This window comes from Miniopterus natalensis, chromosome 11, assembly GCF_054644295.1.
Source record: "Miniopterus natalensis isolate mMinNat1 chromosome 11, mMinNat1.hap1, whole genome shotgun sequence".
NCBI classification, from domain to species: Eukaryota; Metazoa; Chordata; class Mammalia; order Chiroptera; family Miniopteridae; genus Miniopterus; species Miniopterus natalensis.
This window is the reverse complement of record NC_142091.1, coordinates 51,844,215-51,858,196: the sequence shown is the minus strand read 5'-3', so window position 1 is coordinate 51,858,196 and position 13,982 is coordinate 51,844,215. Positions and strand designations below refer to the sequence as shown.

At 46.6% G+C, this 13,982-nt stretch overlaps 1 protein-coding gene across 3 annotated transcripts in view; it reads left to right on the top strand.

Moving 5' to 3' along the window:
* The window catches only part of PTPN5 (protein tyrosine phosphatase non-receptor type 5), a 46,576-nt gene that overhangs the window by 17,789 nt on the left and 14,805 nt on the right, over positions 1–13,982 (top strand). The window contains exon 2 of one of the 3 annotated variants that reach the window (XM_087821773.1): positions 6,728–6,934. The exons of 1 other annotated variant lie outside the window; for it this stretch is intronic. The gene's annotated coding sequence lies outside the window, so the exon portion shown is untranslated. Of the gene's footprint in view, positions 1–6,723; positions 6,935–13,982 lie in introns of all 3 variants that reach the window. One more of the 3 variants, XM_087821772.1, reaches the window with a different exon arrangement.

Here is a 13,982-nt window from a genome sequence, read left to right as displayed (position 1 = left end):
TGCATCTAAGCGTGGTCCACACCCCACCCTTGGCCACCTTTCAGACCTAAAGATCCCCAAGCAGGAGGCCATGTCTACCCTCAGAAGGTGCAGGCTTCAGGCCCTTGGGCAGGGAGCTCTGGAGCCGCAGTAGCCAGAGCATGGCCTGGAAAGGGGAGCATGGGCACACCTCCTGCACCCTGTGGACTTCTCACCCATGGGGAGTGACACAGCCAGAGTAGAGGGAGCTAGGGCCCCAGTCTAAGGACAACACTGCTTTTGGGAACAGGTTGCTTCCAATGCTTCCTATGGCTGGCAGCTGACCAGAGCCACGATATCACTGCCACCTTGAGATTTTAGTATGTCACGATTAGCTGGCTGTATTCAAGGTTGTGAGTAGACACTGAGGCCTGAGTAGTCCATTGTCCATTTGGTAAGAGCAGCTGGCCTGTTGGGCGACTCTCTACCTAAGTTCCAGTGCTTTGAAGCCTACTCTCCACCAGCCTTAGGCTTTATATCATCATGGGTATCAAGTGGACCCTTCTCTCAGAGGGACAAGGTCTAGGTTTCAGCAAGATGCCACTGCCCATCAGGGGTAGCCTTTTATGAAGTAAAGAGGAGGCCTGTATTGAGGAAACCTTTGCTGTCCTCACCCTGCAGCTACTCCTTCTGGCCATCAGGGAGGTTAGGTCATAGCTTTCATGGCAGCGCCACTGCAACCCAGATAAGCTCTTAGGCCAGAAGCCAACAAGGGCCCATTGAGAAGGCAGCCTACCCTTTTATCAGCTTGACAGCTTTTTGTTGAGCATCTACTCTGTGCCCAATGCTGTGTCAAGCACTGGTGATACAGTGAAAGACAGACGTGGTCCCAGCTCTCAAAGAGGACAGGACTCCATGGAAGGGTGCACCAGTAATGTAATCCTATATTGGGGACTCATTGAAGGCTTCCTGGAAAAAAAGGCCTTTAAACTGTGACCTGAAGGATGAGTAGGGTCCTGGTTCATGTTTTTGGGAACTAACTATCAAAGCCTTTTAAGGAACAAGTTAACCTAATAATGTGCCTTGTCCCTCACCTGCCAACCCCTGTTCTCACAAAGCCCCCCAGTCTGGTGTCTGGCACTGGTTCAAACTGGTCTGGGGGCGGGTGCAGGAGCTCAAAAGAATACATGTAGAGCAGACAGACCCGGAGATAGTATTATTGCTGAGATGTCACTTGTGTCTGTCAACACTCAGCAGCTTAGGTTCTATAGACTTTTATTTCTCTGTTTAATGGGTAGTTTTGTTTCCACTCAAGACTTTTAATGCATTTAAGGGTGTTTATTGTGGCTGATGGTACACTGACTTGTCTTTGACTTGAGTCTTTGGAATGGAAATTAAAAAAAAACAAAACACCATTTAGATGTGCTAAGAACTCTAATTGGACAGCATTCTGTAACGACTCCATTGTATTGAGAAAGAAGTGTCAAGCCAGGTACACACTGGTCAGCAGTGGTAGAGGTTAACTGTTCTCAGACACCAGGACAGTTATGGAGGCAGCAGCCCAGGTAGCTGGGTCTTGGGATTCTGTGGGGAGGCAAAGAGACCTGGGTTCAAATCCCAGCTCTGCCACTGACCAGTAGCATGACCTCAGGTAAATTATCTGACTGTTTTGAGTTCCAAACTCGCCACTAAAATTAAGGTGATAATATGATAAGATCTTCACAGAGAATTGGGGGATGATTAAATGAGTCAATGCATGTAAAGTGCTTATTACCCAGTGCTTGATAAATCGTAGGTCATAATGATGGTGATGAGTGTTCCAGAATATGGGGTGTGAACAGAAACCCCTTTGCATGGTCCCAGAGCTCAGGTATCAAGTCCCAGGCCAGTCCTTCAGCAGCAGAGTGTACAGTATAGCTTCATGGCTGTCATGACTCCCCACCACAGCCCTGGGACCTCACAGAACCAACACAGACACATGCGGGAGTGTTGTCTACTTACAAAGGCAGGTGGGAAGAGGAGCCAGAGTTGCAGGACGGGGCAGTCATCCATTTTCCTTCACCAGGGGAGAAACAGTTCTATTCTAGGGAGATACCTGGATGTGTGAGGAAACTAGAAAGAGAATCTTTGCAACTGGAAGAAAGGCCATCTGATCGAGTCCTCTGCCTCCACAGAGGTTGATGTTAAAGCCCTTTCAGACAAATGGGTATCCATCGTATTCTTGAACATGCAGTGACAGATGCTGTCACCCTTCTCTTTGGTCTGGCCAGGGACTAATCACCCTAGCTCTCAGGAAGTTCTTTATATCTTTAAAAAAACTCAGCTTTTCATTTAAGCTTATTTCTCCTTTTCAGGTCTCAGCACCTGTTTTTTGTCACTCTGTTGCTATCTAACAAATTGTCTCAACCTTAATGGCTTAAAACAATCATTTTATTTGTTCACTATTCGGAGGGTCATGCAGGGCTCAGCTGGATGGTTCTTCTGTTCTGTGTGGCATCAGCTGAGGTCACTCACTCACCTGTGTTTATCTGGTGCTGGACTGGGATAGAAAGTCCAGAAAAGCGTTTCTTACACATCTGGCACCTCCATGCTCCTCCATTTGGCCTTTCTGTCTGTGCAACCAACTTGGACTTCCTCACAGCATGGTGGTCTCAAGATAAATAGGCTTCTTATATGGCAGCTGATGTCCAAAGAGTGTTCCAAGAGGGTCAAAAACAGAAGTTTTAGGTCTCTGAAGGCCCAGCCTCAGAAGTTACATGGTGTCACTTCGCCACATTTTATTGATCAAAGCCCATCACAGGGCCAGCCAAGATTCAAGGGGAGGGAAATCCGTTTCACCTTTTGATAGGAGGAGTGCAGAGAGTCTGTGGACATCTTTAATCCAACAGAGCTTCCTCTTTATAAACCTTCACATTCTTCATAATCCTAGCTGCTTCTTCCCCTAAATTTTCCTTCCTTCCAACTCCATCTCATGTCCCATTCTTTTCCCCCCAGCTTTCCATTACTTAAGCCACTCACCCTTTAAAGGCATGGGGTTATTTCTGGGCTCTCTACTTTGTTCCATTGATCCATATGTCAGTTTTTATGCCAGTACCATGCCTTTTGATTGCTTTGGCCCTATAGTATAATTTGATGTCAAGTAGCATGATTCCTCCAAGTTTGTGCTTCTTTCTCAAGATTGGTGTGGCTATTTAGGGTGGTTCCATATAAATTTTTGGAATATTTGTTCTAATTGTGTGAAATATTCCATTGGTATCTTGATAGGAATTGTGTTGAATCTATAGATTGCTTTGGGTGGTATGGACATTTTAATAATGTTAATTCTTCCTATCCATAAACATGGTATATGCTTCCACTAGGTCTTTTACATCCTTGGTTAAATTTATTCCTAGGTAGATGTGCTCTCTCTTTTTCTAGAACATGCCTGCACCTTTCCTCCCTCTTTCCTGTCTCTCCAGGCAAGTCTGTCTCTCTCTCCCTCTCCCCTAAGCTCCAACAGCCTTTCTTTTGCCTCTGTAACTTGTTTCCTGAACTCATTTCTTCTACCTCTGTGACTTCTAAATAAACTTTCTCCTACACTTTGAGTCTGGACTCTGAATTTTTTCTTAGCCAGAACTCAGGTACGGAGGTTGCTGAACTGAGGTCTAACACCCAGTACCATTTTGCTGCCAATACTTCCAAAGGCCTTCCCGCAGCTTCTGCCTGACACCTTGTATCTGGTGGATGCTTCTCCCCACAGCCAGGGGAGCTTGAAAGTAAAGAGTTAATCCCAGCAGAAAGGGGAAAAGAGAAGACAAAAAGTCTGGAAAGGAGATCCGGCCTTCATGAAGCACGCCCAGGTGGCCATAGGTCTCCTATATCACATCCCCATCCAGGGCCCTCTGCTCAGGCCGCAGACAATGCCTCTTCTCAGGGAAGAAATACATGGCCACTGCCACGAAGCTCACAGTGCCTGGCCTTTCCACTCCCCTCTTCCTTCCTGCTGGGCCTTCGAGGGCAGCTCTGCAGGAGGCTGGGAGCGGGTACCCGGATAGAGCCATGCCTGGTCCCCATGGAAGGAGGGATACTGCTGGGGACTCAGCCTCCAGGGACTGGGCTCTCTGGTCCTGAGAGACAGGAACTGGCTCTGGGTGGGGCCGCGCTAAGATGCTGAGAACTGGTTGCACAAACTCAGTGGTCCCAGGACTGAGAAAGTGAAGGCGCCCTCAGAGAAGATGGTGGTACTCTAGCATCTTTCACTTTTATAGGAAGGCATTTACCAGCTACAATGTCAGGCTGTTGTTGGTGACCTGGTTTATTAAACCCCCTTGAATTTCTTGCTATATCGCCACTGGCCTTGGAACCCCTTGGCCTACAGCCACAGCATCCAATGTATGACAGGTGAAAGGTGAGGCTGGGGTGTGTGAGTGCGGGAGGCAGCAAGGGGTCCCCAGAGGGGAAACAGAGCCAGCGTCAGGGAGCTGCTGGCCAGATGTCCACTTCCCAATCCCCACAAGAAGGCCTACTCAGTGACAGGCCTTATTTTTAAAAATGTATTCCTAGGTGGGGTTTTTTTTTATGCAATTGTAAATGGGATTGTTTTCTTAGTTCCCCTTTCTGATAGTTCATTACTGATGTATGAAAATGCAACTAATTTCTGGATATTTATTTTGTATCCTACTACTTTGCTGAATTCATTTATCAGTTCTGATAGTTTTTAGGTATAATCTTTAGGGTTCTCTATAGTATCATGTCATCTAAAAATAATGAGTTTTATTCTTCCTTTCCAATTTGGATGCCTTTTATTTCTTGTTGTTGTCTGATTGCTGTGACTAAGACTTTCAGTACTATTTTGATTAAGAGTAGTAAAAGCTGGCCCTGGTCAGGAAGCTCAGTTGGTTGGAGCATCCTGATAGGCCAAGGTTGCAATCCCTGGTCGGGGCACATGCAAGAGACAACCAAGGAATGTATAACAAAGGAATGTGGAACAACGAATCACTATCTGTATCTCTCTCTCTCTGTCTCTCTCAAATTTAGAAGAAAAAAAAAGTGGTGAAAGAGGACATCCCTGTCTTGTTCCCGATCTTAAGGGAAACGCTTTTAGTTTTTGTCCATTGAGTATGTTGGCTGTGGGTTTGTCATATATGGCCTTTATTACATTGAGGCATGATCCCTCTATTCCCACTTTGCTGAGAGATTTTATCATAAATGGGTGCTGGATTTTATCAGATGCTTTTTCTGCATCTATTGATATGATTGATATGATGTGATTTTCATCCTTCGCTTTGTTTATATGGTGTATCACACTTATTGATTTGCAAAATATTGTATCAGCCTTGCACCCCCAGAATAAATCCCACCTGATCATGGTATGTGATCTTTTTAATGTATTATTGGATCTGGTTTTCTAATATTTTGTTGAAGATTTTAGCACCTTTGTTCACCAGGGATATTGGCCTATAATTTTCTTTCTTTGTATCTGGTTTTGGAATTAGGATAATGCTGGCCTCATAAAATGAACTTGGAAGTGTTTTCTTCTCTCACATTTTTTGAAACAGTTTGGTAAAATTCACCTGTGAAGCCATCTGGTCCAGGACTTTTGTTTGTTGAAAGTTTTTTTTACTACTGCTTCAGTTTCTTTGGTTGTAATCAGTCTGTTCAGATTTTCTGATTCTTCCTGATTCAATTTTGGAAGATTATATGTTTCTAGGAATTTATCCATTTCATCCAGATTATCCAGTTTATTGACATATAGTTGTTAGTAATATTTTCTTACAATCCTTTGTATTTCTTTGGTGTCAGTTGTTACTTCTCCTCTTTCATTTCTGGTTTTATTTATTTGAGTCCTCTCTTTTTTCCCTTGATGAATCTGGTTAAAGGTTTGTCAATCTTGTTTATCTTTTCAAAGAACCACCTCTTGCTTTCACTGATCTTTTGTATTGTTTTTTTAGACTCTATTTCATTTATTTCCACTCTCATCTTTACTATTTCCTTTATTCTACTCACTTTGGGCTTTGTTGTTCTTTTCTTAGTTCCTTTACGTGAAAAGTTAGTTTATTTGAGATTGTTCTTGTTTCTTGAGGTATGCCTGTAATGCTATGAGTTTCCCTCTTAGGACTGCTTTTGCTGTGTCCTATAGGCTAACAAAATTTTAAATGAAATATATTCTATCCTTCTCCCTTGACAAATATTCCTTTGTAAGGAGCTTGAAAGCCAGGTTCAGATTTAGAATTCTGACTTCTCAGAGTTCTGCACCAAAATACAGAGCCTAAGGAAAGGCAGTCCCCCAGGACCCCTGGCTCTGTCCACCATCACAAGGGCCCTCATGCACTTTTTTGTGGATGGGTACCCCAGCCCACACATCCAAGCTGAGAGATAAGCAGGGACCAAAGCATGCTGGGCCTTTATTGTTGTCCATGGCAGAATTTTGGTCTTTATCCTAAGAACAAGGGGAAGCCATTGAATTAAACTAAAGCTGGGGCTCAGATTTTTTTAAGGCAACTGTGGGTCTTTAGTACAGGAAGGGCCCTTGAAGATCCTGTGTCTCATTCAGTTTACAGAAGGCCTCTGAGATCCACAAAATCAGTGAGATGCCCAGGGTCACTCAGCCCTCTAGAGGCAGAGCTCAGCTGCCACTTTGCCAACATTGTGAGGCTTCAGGTTGTAGAAGGACATTTGAGGGTGGCAGCCTCTGGAGGCTTGGGATTTGTTGGTGCTACTGTCCTGGGGTGGGGGAGAAGTCCTCAGGTCACTCTTGCTTATCTCTTATCACCTGGACTCTTCTAGACAGATCTCTGAGGGCACTTACCAGGACTCACCAAAGAACCCCAAGCCAGGACCCTGCCTTCTGCTTCCATTGGGCCTCAGACCTTCAGATCCCCACTGTGAAACTTCCCATGCTGCCTTAATGGGCGAGAACTGAACCAGAGGGTTAAAGACCTGAGTGCCAATCCTGGTTCTTACTCTCTGGGACCTCAGTTTCCTCACCTGTGAAATGGTAAGATGGAACAAGATGCCCTCTAAAGTCTATCCCTTCCTCCCCAGCGATTGTGTTTAAGTCTTGAACACTTGAGACCTCTGGTACCCCATCGCCCCAGGGCCTCTCTGTGGGTTCTTTAAGTTCTCAGTGCGGGGGGAAGGAGGATGCTGCGCCCTCAGAGTTTCATTGACCCTTTTGCCCTTGTGCTTCTGGGCCTTCGCCCCAGAGAGGCATAAAGAATTGGGCCTTTGTTTGTAACAACAAAGCTGTTTGGTTCTGTTTCAGATAGAACCATTTTATTATATCCCATCCAAGAGTACTTGAGTTGCATTTTGTTTTGAAAGCTTGTTAGCATTCTGGTTTTAAATAACTGGCAGAGACAAAGCTGCCCCACTTCTGCCACCCCCAGTCCATGCCCACTCCATCCATGATTCCAATAGCCAGCCAGCAGCCTCAAAGCCCCTACCCACATGGGGACGAGGACCCATTGTCCTCCTGGGGGGCCCACCTGGCAGATGAAAGGGAAGTCCTTACTGGTGCCTCTGCCTCAGCTCCCTTTTCCTTCCCCACTTCCCCTCTCTAAATTCTGGCTACAATTTAGTGAGCATTCACATGTGCTGGGCACCAAGCTAAGCTCTTTACATGTCTTACCTTATGGTATCCTAATTCAAGAGACAAGTCATATATCTCTTGTCCAGGGGAGAGATTAAGTCATTTATCCAAGGTAGGTAGTAAATGTAAATGGCAAAGTTAGGCCTCAAACCTGGCTTTGTGACTTCAAAGCTTTTGCTGTGAGCCACTACCAAAAGCTTCCTCCTTGCCCTGGCTGGGTGGCTCAGCTGGCTGGAGCTTCGTCCCTTATACCAAAAGGTTGTGGGTTAGATTCCCAGTCAGGGCACATACCTAGGTTGCGGGTTCAATCCCTGGTTGGGGCATGTACGGGAGGCAACTGATCAATGCTTCTCTCTCTCTCTCCTTCTCCCTCTCTCTTCCTCTCTCTAAAAAAATCAATAAACGTATCCTCAGGTGAGGATTAAAAAACAAAAGCTACCTCCCTGGAAACAAAGCCACTTGGGGGAACAGGAAGAACTGCAGTACAGCCTTGCAGGGTGAGGTCTAGAGATATTTCTTGTGACTTGGAAATCTGCCTATCGAGAGCACCCACACGCGGCTCCCATTCTTGCCTCTCAGCCTGCCCCCTTCCCTAGTGCAGCATCTCAGGTGTCTGCGAATAGCATTCAGCCCCCTGACCTGCAGCTTCCCCCTCTCCAGACTGAGCACCCGACACACTTGGTTCCCATCATCTTGGTCCCGATCTACCTTTTCTCTGCCCCCCCCCCCCCGGGTGGCAGGGTGATAGACTGTGCCAAAGAGAGAAAACCTGACCCCTCCGTCCTGGAATGGGCTGAAGCTCCTCAGGCTGACTTCTCCCAACAAGGAGGAGGAAAAGCAGCGGAGCCGGCCTGGGGTGGGCAGCATGGAGTCTGTTAAGAGGACAGATCCTAGGCCTGGCCAGGTAACTTACTTGGTTAGAGTGTCGTCCCGATACACCAAGGTTGCAGGTTCTGTCCCCAGTCAGGGCACATACAAGAATCAAGCAATGAATGCATAAATAAGTGAAACAAGAAATCAATGTTTCTCTTTCTCTCTCCCTCTCCTCTCCCTCCCTCTCTCTAAAATAAATAATTAAAAATTTTTTTTAAAATAAAGATGATGTGGAGTAGAGAGAATACCTGAGTTAATCACCTAGTATGTTGGTCAACAGTATAGGCTCAGGAGACAGACTGCCTGAGCTCTAGTCTTAGTTTACCCATTTATTAGCTGACCTTGGCCAAGTGACTTGACTTTCCTGTGCCTCAGTTTCTTCATCTGTAAAATGAGAGTAAGAATAGCACCTACACTCTAGGATTGTTGTGAAGACTAAACGTGTTAATATATGTAAAGCACTTAGAGCAGTGCCCAGCACATGGTAAGTACTCATTATGTGTTAGCTAATAGTGGTCATGGTAGCAGCCAACGTCCTGGCTCTGTCATTGGCTGGCTGTTGACCTTGAGCATCTACTTCCCAACTCTGGGCCTCAGTTTCCCCATCTGAGAAATAAGCAGACTAGCCCAGATGCCCCTCAGGGCCTGTCAGGCTCCGATGTTGTTGTTTCTAGAAGCCTAGGCAGGACTGAATGTGATGTTCTGTTGGTCTGGGCCCCCTGAGACTGTGTGGTCATGGCTGAGAGGTCACCCTGGCCATGTTTGGGAAGGGATGAAAAGCTGAATGGGACAGAACCAGCCTCCCTGCTCGCATAAACAGGAATGGGCTGGGCCAGCCTTCCGTTCCAGTTCCGGTGTTCTGGTGGGCTGGCAGCTGGCAGCTCCAAGGATGAGTCACTGGCAGCAGCAGCAGCCATGGGTTCTCCAGCTCAGGTGGTGCCAGCCCTGGGCACACAGCAGCTGCAGAGTTTAATGGTGAGATTCAGGTGCTAGGTGACAGGAGAGGGATCATAGTATTCCCACATGCCCCAGGTAAATCTGAAGGCCATCTGCCTGCAGACTTTTCCCAGGGTCCCTAGAGTTTTGGCCTGGGATCTGGAATTCCTGTCGTCCAGGACCTCTTCCCTCCATACCGTATGGCCTTTGAGGAGCCATCAGCTGGGGATCGGGTGTAAAAGCTGTACCACCCTCACCCCACCCAGCTGGTTATGGTTCAGCGCTCCCCCAGATACAAGGACTCCCTCCATCTCTCCCAGGCTCTCACCATCTCCCAGCTGTTGCTGCAGTGACCCTTTCCTCAAAAGCAATATGGCAAGAATGGAAGGATCACTTGGTGTCAGGAAGCCCTGGGTTCGAATGTCAAGTCTGCATGTACTTGAGCAAGCCATTTAACCTCCCTGAGCCTCGATCCCCACGCCTGGAAAATACCCTTCACCCTGTGCAAGAGGCAGGCATGTGAGGAGCTGGTGTGGTGTTAAATCATTGTCAGCAAGCTGCCTCTGAGTCAGGGTTTCGTGCGTGGCAAAGCAGCTATCTCGCTGTGAACTATTGAAAAGCCAGCCCTTGACACAAGCAGCCGCCTCTCACCAACAAAACGGGGCTGATGATGATAATATCTACCTCATAGGGCTGACGAGAGAAGGAAATGCAACTGCGCTTACAGGGCACTTTGGGAACTGCATAGAGCCTGCCCAGCATGATGGCATTGTCGTTCCCAAAGCAAGATAGTGAGTGGACTGGTGAGCAGGGCAAGGAGAAGCACTGACGTCATCTCTGGGCTTGGGACCGAGGCCAGCGGGACACATGGGCCCAGGTCTGCAGCGTCCATGCAGGCAAGGACTGTTTTGGGCCTATCCCAGTCCTTGGCACAGTATATAATTGGTGCGCAATAGATGTGTATTGGACTCACGCAAATGAGCAGAGAGTGAAGTCAGCCCAGTTCGTCCCCTCCCCCCCTTCCATTCTCTCTGAAAAGCAATGGAAAAAATAACCTCGGGCGAGGATTTAAAAAAAACGGCCTCCACCTTTGACTCTGAGATGTGCATACAAGGGCCCCACCAGCCTGCAGTTTTTCTTTCCCGCAGGTTAACCTGCCTCTTTCATATGCAAAAGTAACTGTCATACATCACCAGGGGCCCGTCTTCTGAGTGGCTGTGCTACAACTGGGTGGGTCTCAGAAAGCCATGCACTCTCTGAATCTCAGATGTCCTGACAAGTGAATTCATTTTTTTATCTTTTTGAGATTTTTTTTAAATTTTAGTGTAGTGGGTATACCATCTTATATTGGTTATATTAGTTCTAGGTGTACAACATAGTGATTCAACATTTTTATATCTTACAAAGCAGTCACTCTACTTTAGTAATTATCTGTCACCGTGCATACTCTTCACAATATTGACTATATTCCCCTTCCCCTTTTCACCCCCCCCACACCCCCTCCCTTCTGGTAACCATCCCTTTGGTCTGTGTTTCTATCCACTGAGACGGGACAGGTGGGAGTCAGGGCCCAGAACCTGGGTATATTAGCTAGGTCTCATGGTATCTAAACTCAGATCGATGATCTCTTTTTAAAAATATTGTTTCTCACTAAGAACAAATATATGTGTGTGTATATATGTACATATGTATATATTCATACACATATGTATTTATATATGTATGTATGTATTGGAGGAAACCTAGAATAAACAATGAAAAAAATCACCTCTAATTTTACCATCTTCCAAAGAACTATCATTGTTAACACCTGGCTTCTGCTCTTCCCATTAACTGAGTACATTTATGGAGCACCTACTGTGTGCCAGGCATTCGCTGTGTTGCAAGGCTCTGCAAGCACCATCTCATGTTAGCCTCTTGTCTTACATCACATATACTCCACCTTTTTATATGCATATTTATACTTTCTTAATTTTTAAGGCCAAGGGATCAATCATACTGTTTTGTAACCTTGCCTTTCTCACTCCATAGCATTGAAATTTCTTTCCATGTTATTAAATATTCATCTACAGAGTCATTTATAACAGCAGCATGATGTTTTATTGCAGGCGAGTTCCATGCTTCTCAGACTGGGGTGCATGTACCCCTGAGGGCAAAGCCACAGGATAAATGTAGCACATTCTCCTGAAGCATAAATTTGATTCGAAACTTTGGGAAGGGAAAAAAACACATTATGTTAATATCAAAACAAGTGCATATATACTGTAGTATAAAACAAAGAGCACCCATGAATTTTAAAATAAAGCAGAAAAGTTCAAGACTGGGTGAGCTTGTTATTCCCCAAGACCCAAGTCCCCTGTCCTAAGATGGCAGGAACGTCTCAGAAGCACTGAGTTCTAGTTCATGCTCCTCTTTTTACAGATAAGGCACCTGAGGCCCGGGGAGAAGAAGGGATTGTCCAGAGTCCGCAGCATGTGTGTTGCAGAGCCAAGCCACATGCCCCCTGGCCTGTACCCCTCCCAGCCTTCCATATTTGGCAGCATCCCTCCACTGCTTTTTCAGAGGGTGTGGGTGGACCTTGCCACTTGAGTAATCAACCCTCTGCTTATCTGTAGTGGAAACTCTTGGCGTCCTGCATGATCCATCTCTAAGCAGCAGCATTTTTTTTCTAAGCTGTGCGCTCCTGTGGTTAATAACTGTAGTCTTTATGGGCAAAGGTGGATGCCCTCCCCTAGCCCCCATGGACTCAGCAGCACTTAGGTTTTTCAGGTAACACACTGTATTGTAAACATGTACCCGCTGGTCTGTTTTACTCAGGAGAGTGGGAATCCTGTATAATCATTATTATAATCTGACTTTATCAGGCACCTTTGAGGTGCCAGGTGCAATGCCGGGCGTTTTATCTATAGTCTTCATAACACCTTTTCAAAGTATGTATGATTGTCCCCACTTATCAGTAAGAAAACTGAGCAAAAGATGATCACATATGCATCGTCACTCGCTCATTTAGTAAGTATTTGCTGCAGGCTTACATGCCAAGACTTGCGTTAAATGCTGTAGACGGTCATGATGAGCAAAACGGATACCACTCCTGCCCTTACGGAACTTACAGACAGTGGGGGAGACGATATTCAACAAATAATTTTACAAACTGTCGTGAGTGTAATGTAGCTCAGAGCCCATCCAGCTACCTCGGTTTAAACCTACCTCAGCCACTTACTAGCTAGCTGACCTTAGGCAAGTCTGTTGACCTGGCTGGACTTCATCTTGGCCTTCTGTAAAAGGAGGATAATAGGAGTACCAACTTCACAGGAGTCCTATGAGGAGGGAGTAAATTAGCCAGCGTAAAGCACTCAGAGCAGGGCCTTGCACTTTCCAGGGGTATTGTTGCTGCTGGCAGAATGAAGGAGAGGCATGGGGTGCCCAGCGCATATAATAGGAAGGGACCTAAGTCTGGTGACATCTGATTGAGTTCTACAAGATGAATCAGAGTTAACTTGGCGAAGTGCGGTGGGCGGGGGGAGGTGATGAGGGGGAGCAGGGTGTTGGAGGGATGTTCCAGGCAGAGGGAATAGCATGTGCAAAGTACAGAGAGTGGGCTCACCTGAGGAAATGCACAGAGTGTGGCTGGAACACAGCTGGTAGGGAGCCATAAAGGGTCAGCATCTGGAAAGGAGGAGCCTGTGGTGGAAATGCAGCTGTTTCCAGGACCTGCACTCTGCACGGCACTGTTGATCCAGGCCATGGGAGATGCTTGGTCAATGTCACGTGAGCGAGCAAGCAAGCACATGGACAAGCAACTATGCTGGCCTCATGTGGTCTTGGCTATGGGTGTTCTGTTGTCACCCAACCAGAAAAGGAGTACATTGTCCCATATACACGGTGATATGTGGACAGTTCCATTCCCACCGTCAAGCGGTACACATCCCTGTTGCTGGTCCCTCTCTTCTTGGCAGTAGACTGAAACATGTGGGTTTGGATGGGGACCTTCAGCATCTAGGACTCAGCAAGGTGACTGCTGGAATCCCTATCCTGAGGTCAGTGCCTCAGATCTAAGCCAGTGGTGTTCAGACTATTTTAGAAGTGGAACCCTGTGTTGAAATCATCTTAAAGGAAACCCGGTGTGTGGAACGGGGACAAGCAGAGCTTCTACAGCTGAGCCACAGGCCTAGGGACTCAGCACTTGGTAATGCCTGGTGCACCTGAGAAAATACTAGGGCTCCATGAAGCACAGTTACAAAACCAAGGGTTGAGCCCAACTCTCATTTTCCAGGTGGAAACTGAGGCCCAGAGAGGGCGTGACTCTCCCAAGGTCACACAACTAGGGACAGACCTAGAACTGAATTCCAGACATTTGATGACAATTTTACGACACCCAGGTTTTCCTCCACACCACCCTGACCACCCCCACTCCACCCCAGTCTGGGTTCTCGAGCGTGGGGAGGAACTGTGGCTGTGATCTTGTCACATGTCCAGCCTCCAGCCGCAGTCAGGGCCCAGAGCACGAGAGTCAGAAATCCGGGGGGCAGGCGTGGGTGGGTTATTCACATTCACAGCCTTGTGCCATGGTTTTCCCTCTCTCTCTTAATTGAGTTTGAGTTGGTTGTTTTTTGTTTCCTTAAGAAATGGGAAAGAATGAAGCTGC